This window comes from Bubalus bubalis, chromosome 22 (assembly GCF_019923935.1).
Source record: "Bubalus bubalis isolate 160015118507 breed Murrah chromosome 22, NDDB_SH_1, whole genome shotgun sequence".
In the NCBI taxonomy this organism is placed as follows: Eukaryota; Metazoa; Chordata; class Mammalia; order Artiodactyla; family Bovidae; genus Bubalus; species Bubalus bubalis.
In genome coordinates, this window is record NC_059178.1 from 44,090,196 (window position 1) to 44,106,840 (window position 16,645).

The 16,645-nt window shown below is 38.6% G+C and overlaps 1 non-coding gene across 1 annotated transcript; it reads left to right on the top strand.

Moving 5' to 3' along the window:
• Positions 1–1,954: 1,954 nt before the first annotated feature.
• On the top strand, positions 1,955–2,062 carry LOC112581476. Its single transcript, XR_003106059.2, has one exon. It is a non-coding gene; the product is annotated as a U6 spliceosomal RNA (small nuclear RNA).
• The last annotated feature ends 14,583 nt before the right edge of the window (positions 2,063–16,645 follow it).

A 16,645-nucleotide genomic window follows, 5' to 3' on the forward strand; every position in this document is an offset into this window, starting at 1 on the left:
TTCTTCAAGATGAATTTAACACTCCCATGTTCTGAATTACAGAATGTGCTCTGGTTTGTACCTTGTTTCCAAAACACTGCCATACACAAATTCAACCAGTGACAGTCATCAGCTAGTACCCTACATGCATGCCTGCTAAGTTGCTTCAGCTGTGTCTGACTCTTCATGACCCTGTGGACTGTAGCCATGGGATTCTTCAGGCAAGAATACTTGAGTGGGTTGCCATTTCCTCCTCCAGGGGATCTCCCCTACCCAGGGATTGAACTGTGTCTCTTACATTTCCTGCATTGGCAGATGGCTTTTTTTTTAGCACAAACACCACCTGGGAAGCCCCTGAGACCCTAAGATTCACCCAAATAAAACTAGGTGAACAGGCTGAGGTAAAAATTACTGTTTTCACAATGACTGGTCTTGTTCTGCTGCTGCTGCTGCTAAGTCACTTCAGTCGTGTCCGACTCTTAGTGACCCCATGGACTGCAGCCTACCAGGCTCCTCCATCCATGGGATTTTCCAGGCAAGAGTACTGGAGTGGGGTGCAATTGCCTTCTCCGGGTTTCATTCTACCCAAAGATAAATACATTGTGATTTGTAGTTGGAATTCTTACAGCCTACTCAGATCATCTAAACTTAAAGAACAAACAAATTCAAATGCTGTTTCTAATCCTTTACATTTAAGAAATTATCTTTCTGTTTTAAAGCCCAACTCATCCTCTTATACAGAGCCTACACTGAATATTTTATTTGACAATTACAAATCCTTTCTCTGAAAACCCCTCCTCTGGCTGCCTGAGTCTGTTCTTCTCAAACTTTGAATTAAATTCTGCTCAACAAATAGTTCACATGAAACTTTATATAGGTACCTGAGCCTTAATCTTTACTATCTCTTACCTAGCAGTAGTCTGCACATAGCAAGGGGATTGTTCATGTTTAATCAGTTAAATTCATTCAGATATGTGAGCTGTCTGTCTCAGATTTTACTAATTGGAGTTATCTTGGCATGAGCTCTGAGCCAAACCAGTCCATGGATAAAGTGCAATGAATGTCTTCCTCCAACTCACTGCCATTGGGAAAATGGCATCAAGTTTTCTGCCTTATGAATAAGGATGACAACTTTTTGCTGCTTTCCCCTTTCACTCATTTCAGGAAAAAAAAAATGAGGCTAAGAAATGAAACTCTTTGAACTGTTTGGAAGAAAAATCTTACTTAAATTCTCCATGTTATTAACCAAAATACAAACTTGAAAAGCTTAGTTGTGCTTTGAAACTTCAAATCCACCATATTGATGAGTAGTTTCAGCTTCACAAATCATATCTTCCTCCATCTCTCATTTTCAACATCTCCTGATCCTGCTGAGGTTGTGGGGAGTATCACAGGAACAGAGTTGAGGAAGGAGATGAGATGAGTGCCATGGGGGAATGTTCAAATTCCTCAAATATTCTAGAACTTCAGTTACATCTTAGAAAATAAATGAACAGTTGAACAGAGAAAATGGTTGGTGTACTCTATCAAGAATAAAACTGTTAATACTACTTTATCAACTTGTCCTCAACAGTTGTTGCTGTTGTTCAGGTGCTAAATCACGTCTGATTCTTTGAAACCCCATGGACTGTAGCACACTAGCTCCCCTGTCCTTCATTCTTTCCTGGAGTTTGCTCAGATTCATTTCCATTGAATTGGTGATACTCTCTAACCATCTGATCCTCTGCCATTCCCTTCTTCTTTTGCCTTCAATCTTTCCCAGTATAAATGTCTTCTGTTGGAGCTATTTTATTCCCCTTGTGGAACACCAGAAAATGAGTACCAAACAAGTTTCCACCTCTAAATGTTATGTTTTTGTCTCTTTCCCCTGGCACTCTGTTTTTTCCAATCCAAATTAATAGTACATTTATATTATTTAAACCTAATGAAGGAATCAAATGAATGTGCTACCAGAAATTAAAAAAAAAAAATCCTGGTGCTCGCTTCGGCAGCACATATACTAAAATTGGAACAGATACAGAGAGGATTGGCATGGCCCCTGCGCAAGGATGACACGCAAATTCGTGAAGCGTTCCATAAAAAAAAAAAAAAAAAAAAAAAAAATCCTGGAGAAATAAAAGTGAAGTTGTATTATTCTATATATGAAATGATTGATGCTGTTGATCTCAACAATTAAACACAAATTCAGGTTTTTTTTTAAAGTGTTTGCTTGTGCTATAATATTAACTTCCTACCTCTACCATCTCCTCTCAGAGTTTTAAAGATGAGCAAAGGTGCCATTTACAAAAATGACAGTGAACATTATGTCCATCTTCCCCTTCAGCTTACATATCGAGAAGTAGGCAGAATCACTCTGAAGGTTTACTCACGACAGGAGAAGAGACATAAAAGTTTGATGACAAAGTAATTTTAAGAAATTAACTTTGGTTAATTTATTTGACCTTGCTTTAAGAGGTGCAGCTATGCTGAGTCCACAGAGAGCTGCAGCCAAGCAGTGCCTTGACTAAGTGATGCTTTAGCAAGTGCGGTGGTTTACTATGATTGTTCTTTCCTTCCTCTACATAGGATGGTGCGTCTCTTTTTCTTACATTTCCTTTCTCAGAGTGTAAGTCTGCTATTTGCCTGGATATATTGATGTTTACTCTCTTTCTGATAGGAAAATTAACATGATAAGAGTCAGTTCAACCACAGATTTTGCCACCATCTGAAATCATTTTTATCAGTCCAGCTGTCATGCATGGGTGTGAGTACATTAAGGAATACATACTCAAATATTAAAAGTGGAATGACCTTCTATTATATAACACTGACCTCTGGTAAGAATAGCTACATCATGTTGCTGAGCAAAGATTTTCCTATTCTAACATGCTCTAAGGAAATAATTTTTTTTTTCCCTAGGGAAAAGAAGCCAGCATTTATTATATAAAAATTACAGCAGCAATAAAACAAACCCTGCCTTTGACAAAACACCATATTAACATCATAGTAATAAGTTAATACAATTTTATTACACCTTATAAATTAACTATTAATTTTTTAATCCAACTGTGCAGTTCAGTTCAGTCTCTCAGTCGTGTCTGACTTTTGTGACCCTATGAACTGCAGCACAACAGGCTTCCCTGTCCATCACCAACTTCTGGAGCTTGCTCAAACCTATGTCCACTGAGTTGGTGATACCATCCAACCATCTCATCTTCTGTCATCCCCTTCTCCTCCTGCCTTCAATCTTTCCCAGTATCAAGATCTTTTCTAAAACGTTGGCTCTTTACATCAGGTGGCCTAAGTATTGGAGCTCCAGCTTCAGCATCAGTCCTTCCAATGAATATTCAGGACTGATTTACTTTAGGATTGACTGGTTTGATTGCCTTGCAGTCCAAGGGATCTTCAAGAGTCATCTCCAACACCAAAGTTCAGAAGCGTCAATTCTTCAGTGCTCAGCTTTCTTTATGATCCAAATCTCATGTCCATACATGACTACTGGAAAAAACATAGCTTTGAGTAGACAGTTTTTTTGACAAAGTAATGTCTTTTTTTTTTTAATATGCTGTCTAGGTTTGTCATCGTTTTTCTTCCAAGGAGCAGTGCCTTTTAATTTCATGGCTGCTGTCACCATCTGCAGTGCTGTTGGAGCCCAAAAAATTGAAGTCTCTCACTGTTTCCCTAATTTCCCAATCTATTTCCCAGAAAATTATGGGACTGGATGCCATGATCTTAGTTGATTGAATGTTGAGTTTTAAGCCAAGTTTTTCACTCTCCTTTTTCACTTTCATCAAGAGGCTGTTTAGTTCTTCTTCAGTTTCTGCCATAAAGGTGGTGTCATCTGCATATCTGAAGTTATTGATATTTCTCCTGGCAATCTTCATCCCAGTATGTGCTTCATTGAGCCCAGCATTTCACATGATGCAATCTGCATATGCAGATGACACCATCCTTATGGCAGAAAGTGAATAGGAACTAAAGACCCTCTTGATGAAAGGGAAAGAGGAGAGTAAAAAAACTGGCTTAAAGCACAACATTTAGAAAACTAAGATCATGGCATCTAGTCCCATCACCTCATGGCAAATAAATGGGGAAACAATGGAAACAGTGGCTGGCTTTATTTTTGGGGGACTCTAAAATCACTGCAGATGGTGATTGCAGCCATGAAGTTAAAAGACGCTTACTCCTTGGAAGGAAAGTTATGACCAACCTAGATAGCATATTCAAAAGCAGAGATATTAGTATGTCAACAAAGGTCCATCTAGTCAAGGCTATGGTTTTTCCAGTAGTCACGTATGGATGTGAGAGCTGGACTATGAAGAAAGCTGAGTGCCAAAGAACTGATGCTTTTAAATTGTGGTGTTGGAGAAGACTCTTGAGAGTCCCTTGGACTGCAAGGAGATCCAACCAGTCCATTCTGAAGGAGATCAGCCCTGGGATTTCTTTGGAAGGAATGATGCTAAAGCTGAAACTCCAATACTTTGACCACCTGATGCGAAGAGCTGACTCATTTGAAAATATCCTGATCCTGGGAAAGATTGAAGGCAGAAGGAGAAGGGGACGACAGAGGATGAGATGGTTGGATGGCATCACCAACTCAATGGACATGAATTTGGGTGAACTCCGAGAGTTGGTGATGGACAGGGAGCCCTGGCATGCTGCGGTTCATGGGGTTGCAAAAAGTTGGACATGACTGAGAGGCTGAACTGAACTGAATTTGTATATAAGTTAAATAAGCTGGGTGACAACATACAACCTTGATATACTCCATTCCAATTTGGACCCAGTCCACTTTTCCATGTCCAGTTCTAACTGTTGCTTCCTGATGTGCATACAGGTTTCTCAGGAAGCAGGTAAGGAGGTCTGGTACTCCCATCTCTTTAAGAATTTTCCACAGTTTGTTGTGATGCACACAGTCAAAGACTTTAGCATAGTCAATGAAGCATAATAGATCTTTTCCTGGAATTCTCTTGCTTTTTCTATGATCCAAATGATGTAGGCAATTTGATCTGTGGTTAGTCTGCCTTTCCTAATCCAGATTGACTATCTGGAAGTTCTTGGTTTATGTACTGTTGAAGCCTAGCTTGGAGAATTTTGAGCATTACTTTGCTAGAGTGTGAGGTGAGTGCAATTGTGCAGTAGTTTGAGCATTCTTTGGCATTGTCTTTCTTTGGGATTGGAATGAAAACTGACCTTTTCCAGTTCTGTGGCCAGTGCTGTATTTCTCAAATTTGCTGATGTATTATGTGTAGCACTTTAACAACATCACCTTTTGTAACTGAAATAGCTCAACTGGAACTCCATCACCTCCACTAACTTTGTTCGTAGTGATGCTTCCTAAGGTCCACTTGACTTTACACTCCAGGATGTCTGACTCTAGTTGAGTGATCACACCATCATGTTTATCTATAGTCACTTTCTGACATTCCCAATCAACTGTATTTTCCTTAATATTCTAAATGACCTTTGTTGATATTTATTAACATTTAATTGTTCAAGGAATAACGTGATGAGTTCCTTGAGCTTACTTATCTCATGCATACAGTTTTTAGTTCTGAAGAGCACAGAAACCTGGAAATGCCAATAGCCTATTCTGTCTACCCCCAAAACCAGGAAAGGGACTGGCTAGGAAGTGAAAAACATTTAAAGAATAACTGCTGTATTGCAGCCATAGAAAAATAGGGTGTTCTACTCATCTAGTCTATGGGCTTCCTTGGTGGCTCAGACAGTAAAGAGTCTGCCTGCGGTGTGGGAGACCAGGGTTCAATCCCTTGGTTGGGAAGATCCCCTGGAGAAGGAAATGGCAACCCACTCCAGTATCCTTGCCTGGGAAATCCCATGGGTGGAGGAGCCTGGAAGGCTACAGTCCATGGGGTTGCAAAGGGTCGGACACGACTGAGTGACTTCTCTTTCACTTTCATTCATCTAATTAGAAAAGGCTGATTAAGGAGTCTAGACTTCTTCTTTTTTCTTTTTTAATATAAATTTATTTATTTTAATTGGAGGCTAATTACTTTACAATATTGTATTGGTTTTGCCATACATCAACATGAATCCACCACGGATGTACACTAGACTTCTTCTTGACTTCTATTTTTTTAGCAAGTTTAATAACATTTTATTTGAGTATAACTTATTTGCAATGTTGTATTAGTTTCAGCTGTACAACAAAGATAGTCAATTATACATATACATATATATCCACTCGTTTTAGATTCTTTTCCCATACAGGAAATCACAGAGAATTGAGTAGAGTTCCCTATGCTATGTAGTAGGTCCTTATTCAGTTCAGTCGCTCAGTCATGTCTGACTCTTTGCGACCCCATGAATTGCAGCATGCCAGGGCTCCCTGTCCATCACCAACTCCCAGAGTTCAAACTCATGTCCACTGAGTAGGTGATGCCATCCAGCCATCTCATCTTCTGTTGTCCCCTTCTCCTCCTGCCCCCAGTCCTTCCCAGCATCAGAGTCTTTTCCAATGAGTCAACTCTTCTCATGAGGTGGTCAAAGTACTGGAGTTTCAGCTTCAGCATCAGTTCTTCCAAAGAACACCCGGGACTGATCTCCTTCAGAATGGACTGGTTGGATCTCCGTGCAGTCCAAGGGACTCTCAAGAGTCTTCTCCAACACCACAGTTCAAAAGCATCAATTCTTTGGTGCTCAGTTTTATTCACAGTCCAACTCTCATATCCATACATGACCACTGGAAAAACCATAACCTTGACTAGATGGACCTTTGTTGGGAAAGGAATGTGTCTGCTTTTTAATATGCTATCTAGGTTAGTCATATGTTTCCTTCCAAGGAGTAAGCATCTTTTAATTTTATGGCTGCAATCACCATGTGCAGTGATTTTGGAGCCCAAAAAAATAAAGTCTGACACTGTTCCCAGTGTTTCCCCATATATTTCCCATGAAGTGATGGGACCAGATGCCATGATCTTATTAGTTATCTATTTTATATATCACAGTCTATATGGCAATACCAAACTTTCAGTTTATCCCTTTCCACCCCTTACAAACTCCAGAAGATGGTAAGGGACAGGGAAGCCTGGTGTGCTACAGTCCATGGGGTCACAAAGTGTTGGAAATGGTGACTGAACAAAAATAACAACACCCCTTGCATCCTGGTAACGATGTTTGTTTTTTATATCTGTAACTCTTTTTCACAATAACTCTGGATCACAATAAACTGTGGAAAATTCTGAAAGAGATGGGAATACCAGACCACCTGACCTGCCTCTTGAGAAATCTGTATGCAGGTCAGGAAGCAACAGTTAGAACTGGACATGGAACAACAGACTGGTTCCAAATAGGAAAAGGAGTACATCAAGGCTGTATATTATCACCCTGCTTATTTAACTTATATGAAGAGTACATCATGAGAAACACTGCACTGGAAGAAACACAAGCTGGAATCAAGATTGCTGGGAGAAATATCAATAACATCAGATATGCAGATGACACCACCCTTATGGCAGAAAGTGAAGAGGAACTAAAAAGCCTCTTGATGAAAGTGAAAGAGGAGAGTGAAAAAGTTGGCTTAAAGCTCAACATCCCGAAAACGAAGATCATGATTTCCGGTCTCATCACTTCATGGGAAATAGATGGGGAAACACTTGGAACAGTGTCAGAATTTATTTTTTTGGGCTCCAAAATCACTGCAGATGGTGATTGCAGCCATGAAATTAAAAGACACTTACTCCTTGGAAGGAAAGTTATGACCAACCTAGATAGCGTATTGAAAAGCAGAGACATTACTTTGCCAACAAAGGTCTGTCTAGTCAAGGCTATGGTTTTTCCTGTGGTCATGTATGGATGTGAGAGTTGGACTGTGAAGAAGGCTGAATGCCGAAGCATTGATGCTTTTGAACTGTGGTGTTGGAGAAGACTCTTGAGAGTCCCTTGGACTGCAAGGAGATCCAACCAATCCATTCTGAAGGAGATCAGCCCTAAGATTTCTTTGGAAGGAATGATGCTGAAGCTGAAACTCCAGTACTTTGGCCACCTCATGTGAAGAATTGACTCATTGGAAAAGACTCTGATGCTGGGAGGGATTGGGGGCAGGAGGAGAAGGGGACGACAGAGGATGAGATGGCTGGATGGCATCACTGACTTGATGGACGTGAGTCTGAGTGAACTCCGAGATTTGGTGATGGACAGGGAGGCCTGGCGTGCTGCAATTCATGGGGTCGCAAAGAGTCGGTCATGACTGAGTGACTGAACTGAACTGAACTGAACTCTGTTTCTGTTTTGCATATAAGTTCACATGTAAGAGTTTACTCATGGGAAAAGACTCTGATGCTGGGAGGGATTGGGGGCAGGAAGAGAAGGGGACGACAGAGGATGAGATGGCTGGATGGCATCACTGACTCGATGGATGTGAGTTTGAGTGAACTCCGGGGTTGGTGATGGACAACAAGTTGGTGATGGCGAGGCCTGGCGTGCTGCAATTCATGGGGTCTCAAAGAGTCAGACATGACTGAGTGACTGAACTGAACTGAACTGAACTGAACCCGTTTTTAAGATTCCACATGAAAGTGATATCATGTGATGTTTGTCTTTCCCTGTCTGGCTTGCTTCACTCACTATGACAATCTCTATGTTTATTCATGTTGCTGCAAATGGTGTTAATTTGTTCTCGTTATGGCTGGGTCATATTCTACCATATATATGTACCACATTTTTTTATCCATTTCTCTGTTGATGGATAATTAGGTTGCTTCCATGTCCTTTCTATTGTAAATAATGTTCCAATGAACATTGGGGTGCATGTAGCATTTTTGAATTACCGTTTTCTCCTGATACACACCAGGAGTGGGATTGCTGGAAAATATCGTAACTCTGTTTTTATAGATTTTTAAGCAGTCTCCATGCTATTCTCCTTAGTGGCTGTACAAATTTGCATTCCCACCCACAGTATAAGGGGGTCCCCTTTTCTCTACACCCTGTCCAGTATTTATTGTTTGTAGATTTTTGATGATGGCCATTCTAACTTATGTGAGGTGATACCTCATTATAGTTTTGCTTGGCATTTCTTCGATATTTGGTGATACTGAGCATATTTTCACTTGTCTCCTGGCCATCTGTATGTATTCTTTGGAAAAATGTTTACTTAGGTTTGCCATTCATTTTTTAATTTTATTTTTTATTTTTTTATTCAGCTGTAAGAGCTGTTTTTATATTTGTTGGTTTCTACATATGCAAATATTTTATCCCATTCTAAGGGCTGCTTTTCATCTTGTTTATGATTTCCTTTGCTATGCAAAAGCTTTTTAAGTTTAATTATGTCTCATCTATTTATCTCTGTTCTTATTTTTTGTTACTCTAGGAGGTGAGTCAAAAAGATATTGTTGTAATTTGTGTCAAAGAGTGTTATGCCTATATTTTCCACTAAGAGTTTTGTAGTTTTTGGCCTTACATTCAGGTCTTTAATCCGTTTTGAATTTATTTTTGTGTATGTTATTAAAGAGTTTTCTATTTTTTTTTTCATTTACCTGTAGTTGTCCAGTTTTCCAAGCACCACTTTTTAAAGAGGTTGTCTTTTTTTGCATTGTATATTCTTGCCTCCTTAGTCATAGATAAGATGTCCATAGGTGTGTGGGTTTATCCTTAGGCTTTCTATCCTGTTCCATTGATCTATATTTCTGTTTTCTGTATGTTTTGTTTTGATTACTGTAGCTTTGTAGCAAAGTCTGAAGTATGGAAGCCTGATTCCTCCAGCTCCATTTTCCTTTTTCAATTTTTCCTTTTTCAATATTTCTTTGCTATTTGTAGTCTTTTGTGTTTCCATGCAAACTGCAATTTTTTAAAATTCTAATTCTATGAAAAATGCCATTTTCAGTTTGAGAGGATTTCATTGAACCTGTAGATTGCTATGGATATTATAGTCATTTTCACAGTATTGATTCTTCCAATTAAATACAAGAACATGTTATAGTTTTCCATCTGTTTATGTCCTCTTTGATTTATTTCATCAGGTTCTTACAGTTTTCTGAGAAGAGGTCTTTTGCCTCCCTATGCAGCCTCATTCCTAGATATTTTCTTATTTTTGTTGTGATGGTAAATAAGATTGCTTCCTTGATTTTTCTTCATGGTCTTTCATTATTAGTACATAGGAATGCAAGAGATTCTTGTATATTAATTTTGTAACTTACAACTGTACCAAATACACTGATGAGCTCTAGTAGTTTTCTGGTTGCATCTTTAGGGTTTTATATGTATAGTATTATGTCATTTGCAAGCAGCAACAGTTTTAATTTTTATTTCAAATTTGGATTTTTTCTATTTATTTTTCTTCCCTGACTGCTATGTCGAGGACTTTCAAAACTATGCTGAATAATAGTACTAAGAGTGGGCATTCTTGTCTTTTTCCTGATCTTAGAGGAAACGCTTTCAGGTTTTCACCTAAAACATTGAGAATAATGTTTGCTGTGAGTGTGTCCTATATGACTTGTATTATGTTAAAGTAGATTCCCTCTATGCCCACCTCCTGGAAAGTTTTTTTTTTCTTTTTTATCATTAATGGGTCTTGAATTTTGTCAAAGGCTTTTTATTCATCTATTGAATTGATCATATGGTTTTTATTCTTCAATTTGTTGATGTGATGTATCACAGTGATTACTTTGTGGATATTGAACAATCCTTGAATCCCTAGGATCAATCCCATTTGAACATGGTTTATGATCCTTTGTTTTGTTGTATTCAGCTTGTTAGTATTTTGATGAAGATTTTTACATCTATGATAATCAGTGATGTTGGCTATAATTTTCTTTTTTGTCATATCTTTGTCTGGTTTTGGTATCAGGGTGATGGTGGCCTCATAAAATGAACTTCAAAATTTTCCTTCCTCTACAATTTTTTTTGAAGAATTTTAGAAGGGCAGTATTAATTTTAATCATTTTTTAAAATTTATTACTTTTTTTTAATTGAAGGATAATTGCTTCACAGACTTTTGTTGGTTTCTTCCAAATATCAACATGAATCAGTAATAGGTATACATATATCTCCTCCCTCTTGAACCTCCCTCTCATCTCCTTTCCTATTCCACCCTCCTAAGTTGTTACATAGCCTGAGTCATACAGCGAATTCACATTTGCTATCTATTTTACATATGGCAATATAAGTTTCCATGTTACTTTCTCCATGCATCTCACCTGCTCCTTCCTCCCCCAGCCCCACCATGTCCATAAGTCTGTTCTCTATGTCTGTTTCTCCATTGCTGGCCTGCAAATAAATTCATCATTACCATCTTTCTAGATTCCATATATATGTGCTGCTGCTGCTAAGCTGCTGCTAAGTCACTTCAGTCATGTCTGACTCTGTGCGACCCCATAGAGGGCAGCCCACCAGGCTCCCCCGTCCCTGGGATTCTCCAGGCAAGAGCACTGGAGTGGGTTGCCATTTCCTTTTCCAATGTATGTGCTAGTATATGATATTTATCTTTCTCTTTCTGACTTACTTCACTTTGTATAGTAGGCTCCAGGTTCATCCACCTCATTATAACTGATTAAAATGAATACCTTTTTATGGTCGAACAAGAATCCATTGTGCATATGTACCACAGCTTCTTTAACCATTCATCTGTCAGTGGTGCTTCTATGTTCTAGCTATTGTAGATAGTGCTGCAGTGAACATTGGAGTACATGTGTCTTTTTCAATTTTGGTTTCCTCCGGATATATGCCTAGTAGTGGGATTACTGGGTCATGTGGTGGTTTTATTCCTACTTTTTAAAGGAATCTTCATACCATCTTCATAGTGGCTGTATCAGTTTATATTCCCACCAATGGTGCAAAAGGGTTCCCTTTTCCCCACACCCTCTCCAGAATTTATTGTTTGTAGACATTTTGATGATAGCCATTCCCACTGGTGTGAAGTGATATTTTATTGTAGTTTTGATTTGCCGTTCCCTCTTAATAAGTGATGTTGAGCATCTTTTCATGTGTTTGTTAGCCATCTGTATGTTTTCTTTGGAGAAATGTCTGTTCAGGTCTTTTTCCTATATTTTGATTGGGTTGTTTGTTTTGCTGGTACTGACATGCATGAACTGTTTAATATATTTTGGAAATTAATCCTTTATTAGTTGTTTCATTTGCTATTATTCTCCCATTCTGAGGATTGTGTTTTCACCTTGTTTATAGGGATCAAGACCATCCCCAAGAAAAAGAAATGCAAAAAAGCAAAATGGCTGTCTGAGGAGGCCTTACAAATAGCTGTGAAAAGAAGAGAGGTGAAAAGCAAAGGGGAAAAGGAAAGATATAACATCTGAATGCAGAGCTCCAAAGAATAGCAAGGAGAGATAAGAAAGCCTTCCTCAGTGATCAACGCAAAGAAATAGAGGAAAACAACAGAATGGGAAAGACTAGAGATCTCGTAAAGAAAATTAGAGATACTAAGGGAACATATGATGTAAAGATGGGCTTGGTAAAGGACAGAAATTATATAGACCTAACAGAAGCAGAAGATATCAAGAAGAGGTGGCAAGAATACACAGAAGAACTGTACAAAAAAAGATCTTCATGACCCAGATAATCACTATGGTGTGATCACTCACCTAGAGCCAGACATCCTGGAATGTGAAGTCAAGTGGGCCTTAGAAAGCTCGTGGAGGTGATGGAATCCCAGTTGAGCTATTTCAAATCCTGAAAGATGATGTTGTGAATGTGCTGCACTCAATATGACAACAAATTTAGAAAACTCAGCAGTGGCCACAGGACTGGAAAAGGTCAGTCTTCATTCCAATCCCAAAGAAAGGCAATGTCAAAGAATGCTCAAACTACCACACAATTGCACTCATCTCACACGCTAGTAAAGTAATGCTCAAAATTCTCCAAGCCAGGCTTCAGCAATATGTGAATGTTGAACTTCCAGATGTTCAAGCTGGTTTTAGAAAAGGCAGAGGAACCAGAGATCAAATTGCCAACATCCACTGGATCATGGAAAAAGCAAGAGAGTTCCAGAAAAGCATCTATTTCTGCTTTATTGACTATGCCAAAGCCTTTGACTGTGTGGATCACAATAAACTGTGGAAAATTCTGAAAGAGATGGAAATACTAGACCACCTGACCTGCCTCTTGAGAAATCTGTATGCAGGTCAGGAAGCAACAGTTAGAACTGGACATGGGACAACAGATTGGTTCCAAATAGGGAAAGGAGTACGTCAAGGCTGTATATTATCACCCTGCTTGTTTAACTTATATGCAGAGTACATCATGAGAAACGCAGGGCTAGAAGAAGCACAAGCTGGAGTCAAGATTGCCGGGAGAAATATCAATAACCTCAGATATGCAGATGACACCACCCTTATGGCAGAAAGTGAAGAGGAATTAAAAAGCCTCTTGATGAAAGTGAAAGAGGAGAGTGGAAAAGTTGGCTTAAAGCTCAACATTCAGAAAACAAAGATCATGGCTTCCGGTCCCATCACTTCATAGGAAATAGATGGGGAAACAGTGGAAACAGTAGCAGACTTTATTTTTTTTGGGGGGGGGGGCTCCAAAATTACTGCAGATGGTGATTGCAGCCATGAAATTAAAAGATACTTACTCCTTGGAAGGAAAGTTATGACCAACCTAGATAGCATATTAAAAAGAAGATACATTCCTTTGCCAACAAAGGTCCATCCATTCAAGGCTATGGTTTTTCCAGTGGTCATGTATGGATATGAGAGTCGGACTGTGAAGAAAGCTGAGCACCGAAGAATTGATCCCTTTCAACTGTGGTGTTGGAGAAGACTCTTGAGAGTCCTTTGGACTGCAAAGAGGTCCAACCAGTCCACCCTAAAGGAGATCAGTCCTGGGTGTTCATTGGAAGGACTGATGCTAAAGCTGAAACTCTAATACTTTGGTCCCCCGTGCGAAGAGTTGACTCATTGGAAAAGACTCTGATCCTGGGAAGGATTGGGGGCAGGAGGATAAGGGGATGACAGAGGATGAGATGTCTGGATGGCATCACCTACTCAATGGACATGAGTTTGAGTAAACTCCGGGAGTTGGTGACGGATAGGGAGGCCTGGCATGCTGCAATTCATGGGGTCTCAAAAAGTCAGACACGACTCAGCAACTGAACTGACTGACTGATAGTTTCCTTTGCTGTGCAAAAGCTTTTAAGTTTAATTAGGTCCCACTTGTTTATTTTTATTCCTATGTCCATTACTCTAGGAGATGTGTCATAGAGGATGTTGCTTTGATTTATGTCATTGAGTGTTCTAAGTTTATTGAAGAGGCTATCTTTTCTGCATTGTATATACTTGCCTCTTTTGGCAAATAAAGGCACCCATAGGTGCATGGTTTTATCTCTGGGCTCTCTATCTTGATCCATTGGTCTATATTTCTGTTTTTGTGCTAGTCCCATACTGTCTTTATGACAGTAGCTTTGGAGTATAGTCTGAAGTCAGGAAGATTGATTCCCCCAGCTCCATTCAGCTTTGGAGTATAGTCTGAAGTCAGGAAGATTGATTCCCCCAGCTCCATTCTTCTTTCTCACGACTGCTTTTTGTGTTTCCATATGAATTGTGGAATTTTTTGTTCTAGTTATTTGAAAAATTCCATTGGTAATTTCATAGGATTGCATTGAACTTCATATTGAATTTCATAGATTGCATTTGATAGTATAGTCATTTTCACAATATTGATTCTTCCATTCCAGGAACATGGAATATCTCTTCATTTATTTATGTCACCTTTGATTTCTTTCATCAGTGTCTTATATAATTTTCTGTATACAGTTCTTTTGTCTCCTTAGGGAGGTTTATTCCTAGGCAGTTTCTTATTTTTTTTGCAATGGTGAAAGGGATTAATTTCTTAATTTCTCTTTCTGATTTTTCATTGCTAGTATATAGGAATGCAAGTGATATCTGTGCATTGATTTTGAATCCTGTGACTTTGCTAAATTCACTGATTAGTTCTAGTAATTTTCTGATAGTCTCTCTAGGGTTTTCTATGTATAAAGTGAAAATCGCTCAGTCGTGTCTGACTCTTTGCGACCCCATGGAGTATACAATCCACAGAATTCTCTAAGTGAGAATACTGGAGTGGGTAGCCTTTCCCTTCTCCAGGGGATCTTCCCAACCCAGGGATAGAACCCAGGTCTCCCACATTGCATGCGGATTGTTTACCAGCTGAGCCACAAGGGAAGCCCACCAATACTGGAGTGGGTAGCCTATCCCTTCTCCAGTGAATCTTCCTAACCCAGGAATTGAACCAGAGTCTTCTGCATTGCAGGTGGATTCTTTACAAACTGAGATATTAGGGAAGCCCTTTCTATGTATAATAGCATGTCATCTGCAAACAGTGAGAGTTGTACTTCTTTTCTGATCTGGATTACTCTTTTTTTTCTTTCTTTCTTTCTCTTATTGCCATAGCTAGGACTTTCAAAATTATGTCAAATAATGGTGGTGAGAGTGGATGCCCTTGTTTTGCTCCTGATCTTAGAGAGAATGCTTTCAGTTTTTCACCATTGAGAATAATGTTTGCTGTGGGTTTATCATATATGGCCTTTACTATGTTGAAATAGATTTTTCTGTGCCCATTTTTTGAAGAGTTTTTATCATGAATGTGTGCTGAAATTTGTCAAAGGCTTTTTCTACATCTATTGAGATTATCATATTTTTTAATCTATTAATTTGTTAATATGGTGTATCACATTGATTGATTTGCATATATTGAGGAATCTCTGCACCTCTGGAATAAACCTGAGTTGATCATGGTGTATGAGCTTTTTAAAGTATTGTTGAATTCTGTTCACTAGAATTTTGTTGAGGATATTTGCATTTATGTTCACCAGTGATACTGTCCTGTAATTTTTGTTGTTGTTGTTGTTATTGTTGTCTTTGCCTGGGTTTGGCATCAGGGTGATGGTGGCCTCATAGAGTGAGTTTGGAAGTGTTCCTTGCTCTGCAATTTTTTGAGAGAGTTTTAAAAGGATAGTCATTAGATCTTCTCTAAATGTTTGATAGATTTCACCTGTGAAGCCATCTGGCCTTGGGGTTTTGTTTTTCTGGGAGATTTTTGATCAGTTTCCATTTCAGTGCTTGTAATTGGGTTGCTCATAATTTCTTTTTCTTCCTGGTTCAGTCTTGGAAGGTTGAACTTTTCTAAGAATCTTTCCATTTCTTTTGGATTATCCATTTTATTGCCATATAGTTGCTCATAATAGTCTCTTATAAGCCTTTGTATTTCTGCATTGTCTATTATAACCTCTCCTTTTTCATTTCTATTTTTTTGATTTGATTCTTCTCTCTCTTTTTCTTGATGAGTCTGTCTAAAACTTTGCCAATTTTCTTCAAGAAACCAACTTCTTGAAGAACCAACTTTTAGTTTTATTAATCTTTACTATTGTTTCTTTTATTACTTTCTATTTTATGTCTGGTCTGGTGTTTATGATTTATTTCCTTCTGTTAATTTTGAGATTTCTTTGTTCTTTTTCCAGTTGCTTTAGGTGTAAAGTTAGGTTGTCTATTTGATGTTTTTCTTGTTTCTTGAGGTAGGATTGTATTGCAATAAACTTCTCTCTTGGAACTACTTTAGCTGCATCCAATAGGTTTTGAGATATCATTTGCTTCTAGGAATTTTTTGATTCCTAGAAGGAATTTTTTTTTTCTTTTGATTTCTTCAGTAATCTATTTGTTATTTAGAAAAATATTGTTTAATCTCCATGTGTTTGTGATTTTTACAGTTTTTTTTTCTTGTATGA